The sequence below is a fragment of the Triticum dicoccoides genome, chromosome 3B (genome assembly GCF_002162155.2).
Source record: "Triticum dicoccoides isolate Atlit2015 ecotype Zavitan chromosome 3B, WEW_v2.0, whole genome shotgun sequence".
NCBI lineage: Eukaryota > Viridiplantae > Streptophyta > Magnoliopsida > Poales > Poaceae > Triticum > Triticum dicoccoides.
In genome coordinates this window covers 625,660,527-625,672,535 of record NC_041385.1, presented here as the reverse complement: position 1 = coordinate 625,672,535, position 12,009 = coordinate 625,660,527, and the positions used below count along the sequence as shown (strand labels likewise).

The 12,009-nt window shown below is 43.9% G+C and overlaps 1 long non-coding RNA gene across 1 annotated transcript; it reads left to right on the top strand.

The window, feature by feature from the left end:
• Positions 1-5,395: 5,395 nt before the first annotated feature.
• LOC119277494 lies at positions 5,396-12,003 on the top strand. Its single transcript, XR_005137150.1, has 3 exons — positions 5,396-10,146; positions 10,328-11,765; positions 11,857-12,003. It is a non-coding gene; the product is annotated as an uncharacterized LOC119277494 (long non-coding RNA).
• Positions 12,004-12,009: the final 6 nt, after the last annotated feature.

Genomic DNA, 12,009 nt, shown 5'->3' with positions numbered 1-12,009 from the left:
GTGTGGACTTTAGTTGACTTGCCCGATGATCGGCAAGCCATCGAGAATAAATGGATCTTCAAGAAGAAGACTGGCGCTGATGGTAATGTTACTGTTTACAAAGCTCGACTTGTTGTGACAGGTTTTCGACAAGTTCAAGGAGTTGACTATGATGAGACTTTCTCACCCATAGCGATGCTTAAGTCTGTCCGAATCATGTTAGCAATTGCTGCATTTTATGATTATGAAATTTGGCAAATGGATGTAAAGACTGCATTCCTGAATGGATTTCCAGAAGAAGAGTTGTATATGATGCAACCCGAAGGTTTTATCAATCCAAAGGATGCTAACAAAGTGTGCAAGCTCCAGCGATCCATTTATGGACTGGTGCAAGCCTCTCGGAGTTGGAATAAACGTTTTGATAGTGTGATCAAATCATATGGTTTTATACAGACTTTTGGAGAAGCATGTGTTTACAAGAAAGTGAGTGGGAGCTCTGTAGCATTTCTAATATTATATGTGGATGACATATTATTGATTGGAAATGATATAGAATTTTTGGATAGCATAAAAGGATACTTGAACAAGAATTTTTCAATGAAAGACCTCGGTGAAGCTGCTTATATATTAGGCATTAAGATCTATAGAGATAGATCAAGACGCTTAATTGAACTTTCACAAAGCACATACCTTGATAAAATTTTGAAGAAGTTCAAAATGGATCAAGCAAAGAAAGGGTTCTTGCCTATGTTACAAGGTGTGAAGTTGAGTCAGACTTAATGCCCGACCACTCCAGAAGATAGAGAGAAAATGAAAGATGTTCCCTATGCTTCAGCCATAGACTCTATCATGTATGCAATGCTGTGTACCAGACCTGATGTGTGCCTTGCTATTAGTTTAGCAGGGAGGTACCAAAGTAATCCAGGAGTGGATCACTGGACAGCGGTCAAGAACATCCTGAAATACCTGAAAAGGACTAAGGATATGTTTCTCGTTTATGGAGGTGACAAAGAGCTTGTCGTAAATGGTTACGTCGATGCAAGTTTTGACACTGATCCGGATGACTCTAAGTCACAAACTGGATACATATTTATATTGAATGGTGGAGCTGTAAGTTGGTGCAGTTCCAAGAAAAGCGTCGTGGTGGGATCTACGTGTGAAGTGGAGTACATAGTTGCTTCGGAAGCAGCAAATGAAGGAGTCTGGATGAAGGGGTTCATATCCGATCTAGGTGTCATACCTAGTGCATCAGGTCCAATGAAAATCTTTTGTCACAATACTGGAGCCATTGCCTTGGCGAAGGAATCCAGATTTCACAAGAGAACCAAGCACATCAAGAGACGCTTCAATTCCATCCGTCATCAAGTGTCGGAAGGGGACATAGAGATTTGCAAGATACATATGGATCTGAATGTTGCAGACCCGTTGACTAAGCCTCTCTCACGATCAAAACATGATCATCACCAAGACTCCATGGGTGTTAGAATCATTGCAATGTAATCTAGATTATTGAATCTAGTGCAACCGGGAGACTAAAGGAAATATGCCCTAGAGGCAATAATAAAGTTGTTATTTATATATTTCCTTATATCATGATAAATGTTTATTATTCATGCTAGAATTGTATTAACCGGAAACTTAGTACATGTGTGAATACATAGACAAATAGAGTGTCACTAGTATGTCTCTACTTGACTAGCTCGTTAATCAAAGATGGTTAAGTTTCCTTGCCATAGACATGAGTTGTCATTTGATAAACGGATCACATCATTAGGGAATGATGAGATTGACTTGACCCATTCCGTTAGCTTAGCACTTGATTGTTTAGTATGTTGCCATTGCTTTCTTCATGACTTATACATGTTCCTATGACTATGAGATTATGCAACTCCCGAACACCGGAGGAACACTTTGTGTGCTACCAAACGTCACATCATAACTGGGTGATTATGAAGGTGCTCTACAGGTGTCTCTGATGGTGTTTGTTGAGTTGGCATAGATCAAGATTAGGATTTGTCACTCCGATTGTCGGAGAGGTATCTCTGGGCCCTCTCGGTAATGCACATCACTATAAGCCTTTCAAGCAATGTGGCTAATGAGTTATTTACGGGATGATGCATTACGGAACGAGTAAAGAGACTTGCCGGTAACGAGATTGAACTAGGTATTGAGATACCGGCGATCGAATATCGGGCAAGTAACATACCGATGACAAAGGGAACAACATATGTTGTTATGCGGTTTAACCGATAAAGATATTTGTAGAATACGTGGGAGCCAATATGAGCATCCAGGTTCCTCTATTGGTTATTGGCCAGATACGTGTCTCGGTCATGTCTACATAGTTCTCGAACCCGTAGGGTCCGCACACTTAACATTCAGTGATGATCGGTATTATGAGTTTATGTGTTTTGATGTACTGAAGGTAGTTCGGAGTCCCAGATATGATCACAGACATGACGAGGAGTCTCGAAATGGTCAAGTCATAAAGATTGATATATTGGACGACTATATTTGGACGTCGGAATGGTTCTGGGTGAGTTTGGGCATATACCGGAGTACCGGGAGGTTACCGGAACCCCCCGGGAGGTATATGGGCCTTATTGGGCCATAGTGAGAGAGAAGAGAGGGAAGCATAGGAGGGGCGCGCCCCCCTCAAGCCCAAACCGAATTGGGTGGGGGGCCGTCCCCCCCTTTCCTTTCCCCTCTCTCCCCCTTCCTTCCACTCCTAGTCCAACGCGCCATAAGAGGGCCGGCCCTCCCCCTGCTCCACTCCTTTATATATGGAGGAGGAGGGCACCCCATAGACACACAAGTTGATCATTGATCTCTTAGCCATGTACGGTGCCCCCCTCCACCATAATCCACCTCGGTCATATCGTTGCAGTGCTTAGGTGAAGCCCTATGCTGGTAGCTTCATTATCACCGTCATCACGCCGTCGTGCTGACGAAGCTCTCCCTCGACACTCTGCTGGATCGTGAGTTCGTGGGATATCACCGAGCCGAACGTGTGCAGATCGCGGAGGTGCCATACTTTCGGTACTAGGATCGGTCGGATCGTGAAGACGTATGACTACATCAACCGTGTTGTCATAACACTTCCGCTTACGGTCTACGAGGGTACGTGGACATCACTCTCCCGCTCGTTGCTATGCATCACCATGATCTTGCGTGTGCGTAGGAAAATTTTGAAGTTACCGCGTTCCCCAACTGAGAGGCCGCTGGTTTAAAGGGAATCCTTACTTTAACATGATTTCTTCCAATTCAACAAAGTCAGGTGCTACTCATGTCCTTTCATGGTATGGCTTATGTGACTACAAAGTATATTACTCTCTGTTATTTCTTTGATCCCCCAATATTGTTAGCTTTCTAGATAAGTCAGGTGCCACTCATGTCCTTTCATGGTATGGCTTATGTGACTACAAGGTATATGCAAGTATGGAGCTACTCGAGGTAGCCGGACATTATGCCACACGGAGATGGGGATATGGCCATGCCCGCGCTGATGCCGTCGACCAACGTCGGTGAGAGCATCACGGTCGACAACGGCTCCAATGACCTCTTCAGGAGCTTCTCCATCAGCTCCTCGGACGACACCAGCTCCTATATCATGTTCTCCACACCCGGAAGCAAGAAGGCCAAGGTGCTCATCAACAGCGATGGCGGCATGGTCACCAGCCTCAGCAAAATCGAATCCCAAGTAGGATAAGCTTCACATGTATACACTTCACATCCATCCGCACTCTGTTGCCCGTCAATTGTTTAATGCTACACTTCTACTAACACCTTGGATCAAATTCAGTTTGGCATGCCGACCACGTATTTGGACATGCCCGACATGGACGACTATCTGCAGCTGCAGCAGGACTTCATCGCCTGCACAGTCCGCATCAAGCATGGCTGCGCCACTCACCCACGGAGCATCGCTGAGAGGGTTAGTTAGTTTCCTGCAATATTTTTGGTGTTTGTCTTGGTGCCACATGTTTGTACCGAATATTTTTCTTACTTATGCTGCTTAGGAAAGAAGAGCAAGCAATAGCAAGAGGCTAAGGAGGTTGCAAGACCTCGTGCCCAATATGGACAAGGTGACTAAATCAGTTGAAATGATGCACATTGTGTCACCATAGATATGAATTTTCACCATGAATTACAGAAGCTCATCTATACCTATACTAATTCTAGACTCCCTAGAAATTCCCACGTTAATCAGATTTTATGAGTTGTTAATCTGGTGGGACCGAGTTATTACGATGCAGATCGATCTACTGAATCCACGGCAAAAAAAAAACTTTTACACAGTCCACGACAAAAAAAACTGTCAGAAGGCCAAGAACCCTTTCTATATCAATATATCTACACCTACACGTCTCAGGTCATAATTTTATTCCATCTATACTCCCCCACCATCCCTTCCTATTTTATCTCTCTCCGCCTCTTTCCTCCATAGAAAATATTCAATGATACCTTCGCCTCTCCAATCTCTCCCATGTGAAAACAAAGCCATCCTTACACCGCCCCTTCTTCTCTATTCTTACCCCCTCCACCCATGGAAACTATTCAACCCCCTATGGGAAATAAAGCAATTGTATTATTGATTTGCCCATGGATGTTGGATTGGATCGTGGAAGCTGAGATTGATCTATTGATCTGCCATCGACTGGACCATGGAAACAGTTGAGATTCAAAGGCTGGAGGAGAAGATAGATTCAATCATGGTAGTTTGAATCTGTGTGATCTCTATATCAGATCGGACTGGCAATTATGGCATAAATAGAGGTCAAACGCTGGAGAAGAAGATGACCAGGGAGAAGATAAGTTGGATCGTGTTAGTTTGTATGTGTGTGATTTAGCTTGATTACTTCCGAGCTGAGCAGCATAGGGAGGAGATGAAAATATATGGCAGGATACTCTCACGTACAGAAGCTAGAAGGCCGTTGGATCAATTCTGCAAGAAGACACAGGTATACGATGCTAATCCCTTCAATCTGTTACGCAAAACACACGAGTACATGAGATTCTATTTATATGCCACATATTTGTGACGCGCTAGCAGGCTATTGGATCGACTCTGCCGGAAGGCGTGGGTATATATGATGATAATCCCTTTGATCATTCCAAAAAATACAGGTACACAAAGATCCATTTTTTTGCCACACTATATTAGTATCGGCTTGCATATTCTATAGAGTTGCCACAATGAGCAGTTTTGAGGTGCTGGCTCATGGTGTTCAATCTTAGACACCATGAAGTCTCAGGTGCATGCCATCTATTCCCTCAGGGACCGGAAAGGAAGTCTGAGTTGAAAATACGTATAAAGATCCATACATGGAGGTCTCTGAAGACTCAAAAGCAGACAACGATTATGGCTGGCAGAAGATTAGACTGACAAGCCAACTTGAGTTCCCCAAAGTCCCATAGGGTGTTGTATAGCGTCGGACGTATTGCAGATGCTAAAGAGTTGCGATGATGAGTGGTACCCGGTGCAGGCCCATGGCACCCAATCTCAGAGGCCGTGAATGGCATCTATTCCCTCTGGCGATGGACATGAAGTCTCAATAGAATACCAAGATCCCAGGGCGGCCCGGGCGGCGGCGCCCCCTCCCCCGGCAACCCATCCTCCCTCTCTTCCCCCCCTCCCCGCCGCCGCCAATAGCCCCCGCCGGGCGAAGCCCGCGCGGATCTGGCGGCGGCGGGCTGCCGTTCCCCGTGTGGCGCGTTCACGGGCTGGGGGAGCCCCGTGTGGCGGCGACCGGCGTGGCGTGACTCCGGCGCGCGGCGGTTCATCCGGTGGAGGCTGGGGACGGTGGTGTGGAGGCGCTCGCTGCTCCCTCCCGGTGGCCTGCTCCGAATCGGCGGCGTCCCCCTGTCGGTGGGCGTCGGGGTGAGGCTGAGGGTCGACGAGATGCGATCCGGCGAAGGTGTTCTCTGTGAGGCGCGCGTGGTGGTGCTCGCCCTCCCCCTCTCTGGGTGATCTGCAGGCGCTCGGCGTGCCTGCCGGCACGTTCCTGGTGGGGGCGGCATGGGCAGGCTGGATCCGGCTGGATTTGGCCTGCGGTGGACCGGATCTGGTCATGTGTGGCGGCGGGCTGCAGTGGACCTTGCTCTGCGGTGGTGCATGAAGCAGAGTATCGCGGTCTACCGGTGCTCCTCGAAGGTGGTCTGCTCACTTGGGTGAAAGCCTCTGCTCCGACCGGAGCCGGCGATGGCGGCGCCCGCGGGTGTCGCTTACCTCCTTGGAGGCGTCGCTGTCAAGGTGACTTTCCCTTCGAAGCTCCAGGGGAAACCCTTGTTCCTGGTTCTTCCGGAACGGGCGATGGCGGCGCATTTTTGTGTCGCAATCCTTCTTGAAGGCATCGTTTTGGTGGATTTGTGTGGTCGCTGCTTTCTGCGGGTCGGATGGTGGTGGTGGTGCGACTGGCTGGGGTCGACGGTGGTGTGGTCGGTGTCGGTGAGGAGGTGCTGCTTTGCCCACGTCTTCTAGGCTTGACCATTCATTGGAGTGGTTTGATTCTTCCATCAGAAGCCGGGTTAGCGGGGTGGGATCCTCTCTGGACCACCTCGTTCCTGTACGACACCTCTCCCCTCTACGGGGTGTTGTTGGGTGGCGACCAGACGACCAACGTTCAAGGCTCTCCTTGATTGGTCAGATGAAGATGGAAGTTGAGACCTCAGGGGAAACCCCTAGCACAGGTCCTCCTGGTGCGGATGATGGCGGCGCAACCGACGTCGCGGCCCTTGTTGAAGGCATCATCTCGGGGTCTGCTTGGTTGACGTGTGGGTGCTGCTGCAGGGATGTTGGTGGTGGTGGTGCGACCGGATGGGTCGACGATGGTATGTGGTCGTCTGTGGTGGTGTTTGTCAGTGTCGCCCCTGTTGCTGTGCATGCTCAAGACCTCCATGGCTGCCGTTGTGGTGCGGCGTGCTTCGTGCTCTTGGCGTTGTCCCGGTTCATCTTTGCTCAATGATGCCGCAAGTTTCCTCCCCAACTTGCTAATCGTTTCTGATTCTTCGTGGCGGAGTTCCCCGTCAAGGTTCGTGCTAGTCACTCGTTGATGTGGATGCTCCTCTGTTGCGCAGTGGTGCTCGGTACGCACGCCAGTTTGGTGCGTTAGGCCGCTTGTCAAGTCTTGGTATTGTGACCCCTCGATGACTCCCCTCATCAACTTGTGCCTCTCGTGGTGATGTTCTTCGGGTTGCTAGCTAGGCGTGCCCTTTCTTGGGCGTCTTTTGTTTTGGTTTCTCTTCTTTTACCCTCTCTTGTTCGGTTTTCGGCCCGGTTTTCCTCATAAATAGGGTCTAATTGTCTTGGTTTTCGATCCAATTTTCCTTACAAACCGGATCAATATCTTGGCTTTAAGGCCACTTTGAAATATATTCAGGTGGGGAGCCTTTCCCCCCCGGTGACCATTTCAAAAAAAAAAAATAGAATACCAAGATGAAGAGTCATACAGGGAAGTTTCCAATGAATCAGAAGCAGTCAACGATCATGGCTATAGTAGATTGGGACGACAAGATTGATCAAAAAAAGCTTTTTTATTTGTTTCGGCTAACTAACTATATATGTATAGGATTTTACCAATAATTATGCAATTAGATTTATGTTTACTGAATCAGCTACTAGGAGGTTGCTTTATTTCTGTAAAAAATAGAGATGCCTTTTCCTGATATGAATGTGTCTCTATCAGCTTTACTAGATATACTCGAAATCGACAAAGCCGCCATCCTGTGATTTTTCGTAGCAGATTTTAATATCTACAAGTTCATCATGACTGGAAGTTTCTTATATCATGATTTGCATTAGGTTGAATTTGTAAATCTAGAGGTTCATCAGGATCAGGGCACTTCCCTAGGCACATTGTAGCTTCGATCAGGGAAGTACATTAAAACCAAGATGCCTTCTGCAGCCTCAGCTACAGTGCGAAGACATGTTTCTTTGGGTGCATCGCACTTCTGATGTGAAAAACTCTTGCTTTGCGACCTGTTCATTGTTTTTACTTCTAGCATACATTTTCCTTCCAACCAGTTTTTTTCATGTACAATGACTCCTCGACTAACAAACTCACATTGTGGCAATTTTTCGATGCTGATATTGCGTGGCTAATGCTTCTGATTGAACCGCTATATACCTTCCTCTTCGCTCTGATAGACGGGACTTTATGCACAGCAAATGCACTATTATCTTGCCCCTAATACTGTAATTACATACTATATTTTCTAGCGAATAAGAATGTCATATTATTTCAGTTATATCATCTAATTACTTTTTCTATGAACACTCCAGTAATTTGTTATCTCAGTGGGCACACTTTATAGTTCTTGGCCATGTTAATAATTCCGTGCATTGTTTAATTCGCCTACATTCATACATTATTGTTTCGGATGCCAAAGTGGAATTCAGGTTAGTATTTTTTATCATCCTATTTAGTCAAATTTTGGTCAGGTATTCTATCATGCAACTATACATATTACTAGGTACAAACTGTTGCTCTTTTGCAAGCTCTCTCAACTGCTCAAAATTGGGGATAGTTGGTCAACTAGTATTTTATTTGCCAATTTACCATTTTGTTTTTGTTCAAAATACGTTGGAGTGCTACTTTGATTGGATGGGAATCAAAGCGCACAAGGAGCCTACACAATTAGGATAATTCCTATGCAATGCGAATTAATTATGAGAACTAATGGAACTAATGAGGTGGTAATGACTAAAGTTTGTGATGGTGCAATGTGTTAGATGGAGTTTCAAGCACACAAACAACTGCAAGTGTCTCCTAGGATGTTAGAGTTGTTACCTTCTCACTTCGCACAAATAACATCAAACATAGCTTATGTTTGATAAACTAATTAATGACATATTTTTTCTGGATAAAATCCAATTTTATTGCTTAATTGTCGCTTCCATTTTCTTTGTAATAATATGAACTCGGAACCATCTATATTGTTTAAAATGGAAAAAAAATATTACACTACCAGTACATCTTGACATGAGGTTTTCACTGTTTTCATACTAGGATATTCTGTTTGCCTATTTTAAGGCATAGGTCTCCCTGTTTTAAATTTTTGTTTCAAAAATTACAATATATCATTGTTTTAAATTGCTTTCTTAACCTCATTGGGAGTCTGGGAGATGATATCCTCGACTGCTTAAGCCTTAGTACTTAGTGCTATAAATTATCAGATGAAATCCTTGACTGCTTTCGTCGTGAAATGAATTCCCAGTTCTACAAAAAAGTGAAAAAACAGAATGTAAATTACAAAATTCCACGGGAAAAGGGATGTACATATGTCACCTAAAGTTGTTTGAATAGTTGGATGGTTGTTGCGAGTTAAGTAATAGATATTTGTTTACGCACTCCAGCGTCAGACATGTAAGCATTTTTAATAATGCGACTTCATCAATGATTCTTCTAAATGGAGTTATTTTGAAATTAATTCAAAAAATAGAATTCAATGATAAATTATTTTCTTAAAGTATCTTACAAGTTAAGAATCTCATATAAATCATGCATGCGTAGTAAATACAAGGCAACACAAATGGCAAGAATAATTATGTTATGCAAAATCTCAAAGACAAGCCCATGCGGATGCAAGGGTTGACGACTAGTACTCTCTAAAGTACTAAAACTGACGACTACATTCCTGCATATTTAGATATATAAAACTAACTACTAAAGTACTAAAACTAACGGTTCTAATCCAAACTGGAAGTATTGCCTACAGAAATTCAGAACCTTGGTAGGTGTTGATGATTCAGACCTTAGTTACTTCGGACTTCAGAATTGCATTTGTGCAGCTATTCTCTAGGAGAAGTCGTGCAATACAAACATATTAATAAGGTTCTTCTTGAATACGCAACAAACAACTACGTCAGACAAAGATCTGGAGTACCTGCTCATATCTGGTGAGCGGGTAGTCTCTTGCCCCAAACGCCCAAGCTCCTGGTGATATCCTACTCCACTCGGTTTCTTCTTCTTCCATGCCTACACAGCTCTAGCTTTTTTTTAGTTTAGCCCGTCTAAATTTCTGTCATATAAAATCTTATGAAACAATGTGCTACTATTCTTATTATTGAACTATGTCAATCTGTTTTTTTTAAGTGGGGGAGTGATGAATCGAACAAGGAGGAAGGCCGACGTGTTTGTTCTTCAACCATTTCCCACTGAAACCCAGGTTAGGATTGTCCCCTGTTAAGTATGTGGTTGTACGTTGTACCTACTACTAAATTAGTCATGCACACATGGTCAATTTTTGACTTTTTCTTGCCTCTAAAACCCAAGTTAGGATTGTCCCTTGTTAAATGTGTGCTTGTACCTACTGCTAAATTAATCATGCACTTCCATTTTGGTTGCAGAAAATTGGGGGGAATCATGGCTGGAGCATATGTGAACTTGGCCTCCGGTCATTGAGTCAGGTTTCTAGTTTTGCTTGGGAGAGTAGCATGTGCTTCCCATTTGTTTAATTAAATAATTGGTATCTAATTCATGTGAACCAGATCGTGCTTGGGAGAGTAGCATGTGTTTGATTTAGTTACATACATAGACCTTTTGAACATTTGGCTTGGCTGTTTGGATCTGCTTTTATGCAGGGAGACTGTATTCCAACCATAAAACTGATACAACGGGCACACTAATATGACCGCTGTACTTTCAAATCGAGCATCTGATTATTCAGGAGATATGTATCAAAGGACCTCTATGTTCCCTATCATGTGTATTTAACAAGTAAATATTCAGCTATTCTCGATTTATCTTGCTAATGACCATTTGTACCTTTTCATTTATTTTTGCTTATCCATTTGTTTTGTATAATATATGCATGTTGTAGAATAATGATGAGCTGAAAATTGACACCATTCACAGAGCTAGACAAAGCTTATGAATGTAGCATGGGAACACATAGTTGACTTAAATTAATGTTGTGCTTGCTTATATGAACCATCTCTTGTTTCTTGCAATGGGGGATTTATTCACAAGGATTATCTTGTGGTGTGTAGGCAGTGCGACTGTATGTTACAAGGTTGTATCATTTGTACAACACACATAATGATATAAGCTCGTGGTGTTAGTACTAGGCATTCTTTTGTTATTTTTACTTAATTCCTTGGGTATACTATACTGCATTTTGTCTCCTAATAAATGTCAAGAAAGAAAAACCTTGCTTGGATTATCGTATGGGTTGTAAGAAAAATATGTGAATGCATTAGGAACTGTATACATATAGGTATGATGCAACTCTTTTGAATCTAGAGATTGTATGACACATGCCTCATATTTGTATGGGACTGTACACCTGATCTCCTAAAAGTATTATGTACTGCAGAGATTTTTATTTCTTTTCAGTTTGCCTTGGTTGTTATTTATGCCTATAGCTTCATGTAGAATGTATGGGATTGTATTTCAGGCACCTTTTTCAATTGTTAGTTGAGGTGCTTCTGATTTTCTGAATGAATACATAGGTAGTCTTGAAGATGCTCTGTTCTTATTTTTCAAATCTTTACTTTGCTTATTGTCCTTATTCTGGTTCTCCTTGGCATCTTTCTATCAGTGGAGGGCCTTGTTTTCAAATAGCAGGGATGGAGGGACAAAAAAGATGTCTAGCTTGCATGTGTGCTGTAACATTAATCAGTGCATTGGGCCCAACGTTTTCTATCATTTGAACCTTGATGATTTATCTCATTTGAACATAATCTAACCCCTCTAATTTTTGTCAGTACATGATTGTACACCTCCTATTCCCGCTTAATTGTGTGTTCATTTTGTTAATCAAGAAGCATCTGATTTTATGGCTGGGTACGTTGAAAATATATAAAACCTTTCTTCTTTTGGATAATTTGTTTCCTTTTGACCAATCTTTGTTACTTGCGTACACATCTGTGCATAGCGTGCTGCTCCAGCGCGACCGCTTCGTGTGCTGCCTCGAGTCGCGCCGCCACTACGCCCGCGCCAAGACGGAGGCCGCTGCCACTCTCGACGCCCTCTGCTGCGCGCTCTCGCCGGCGGCGTTCACAAAGCCTTGTCGCGGCGCTGCAAGTGT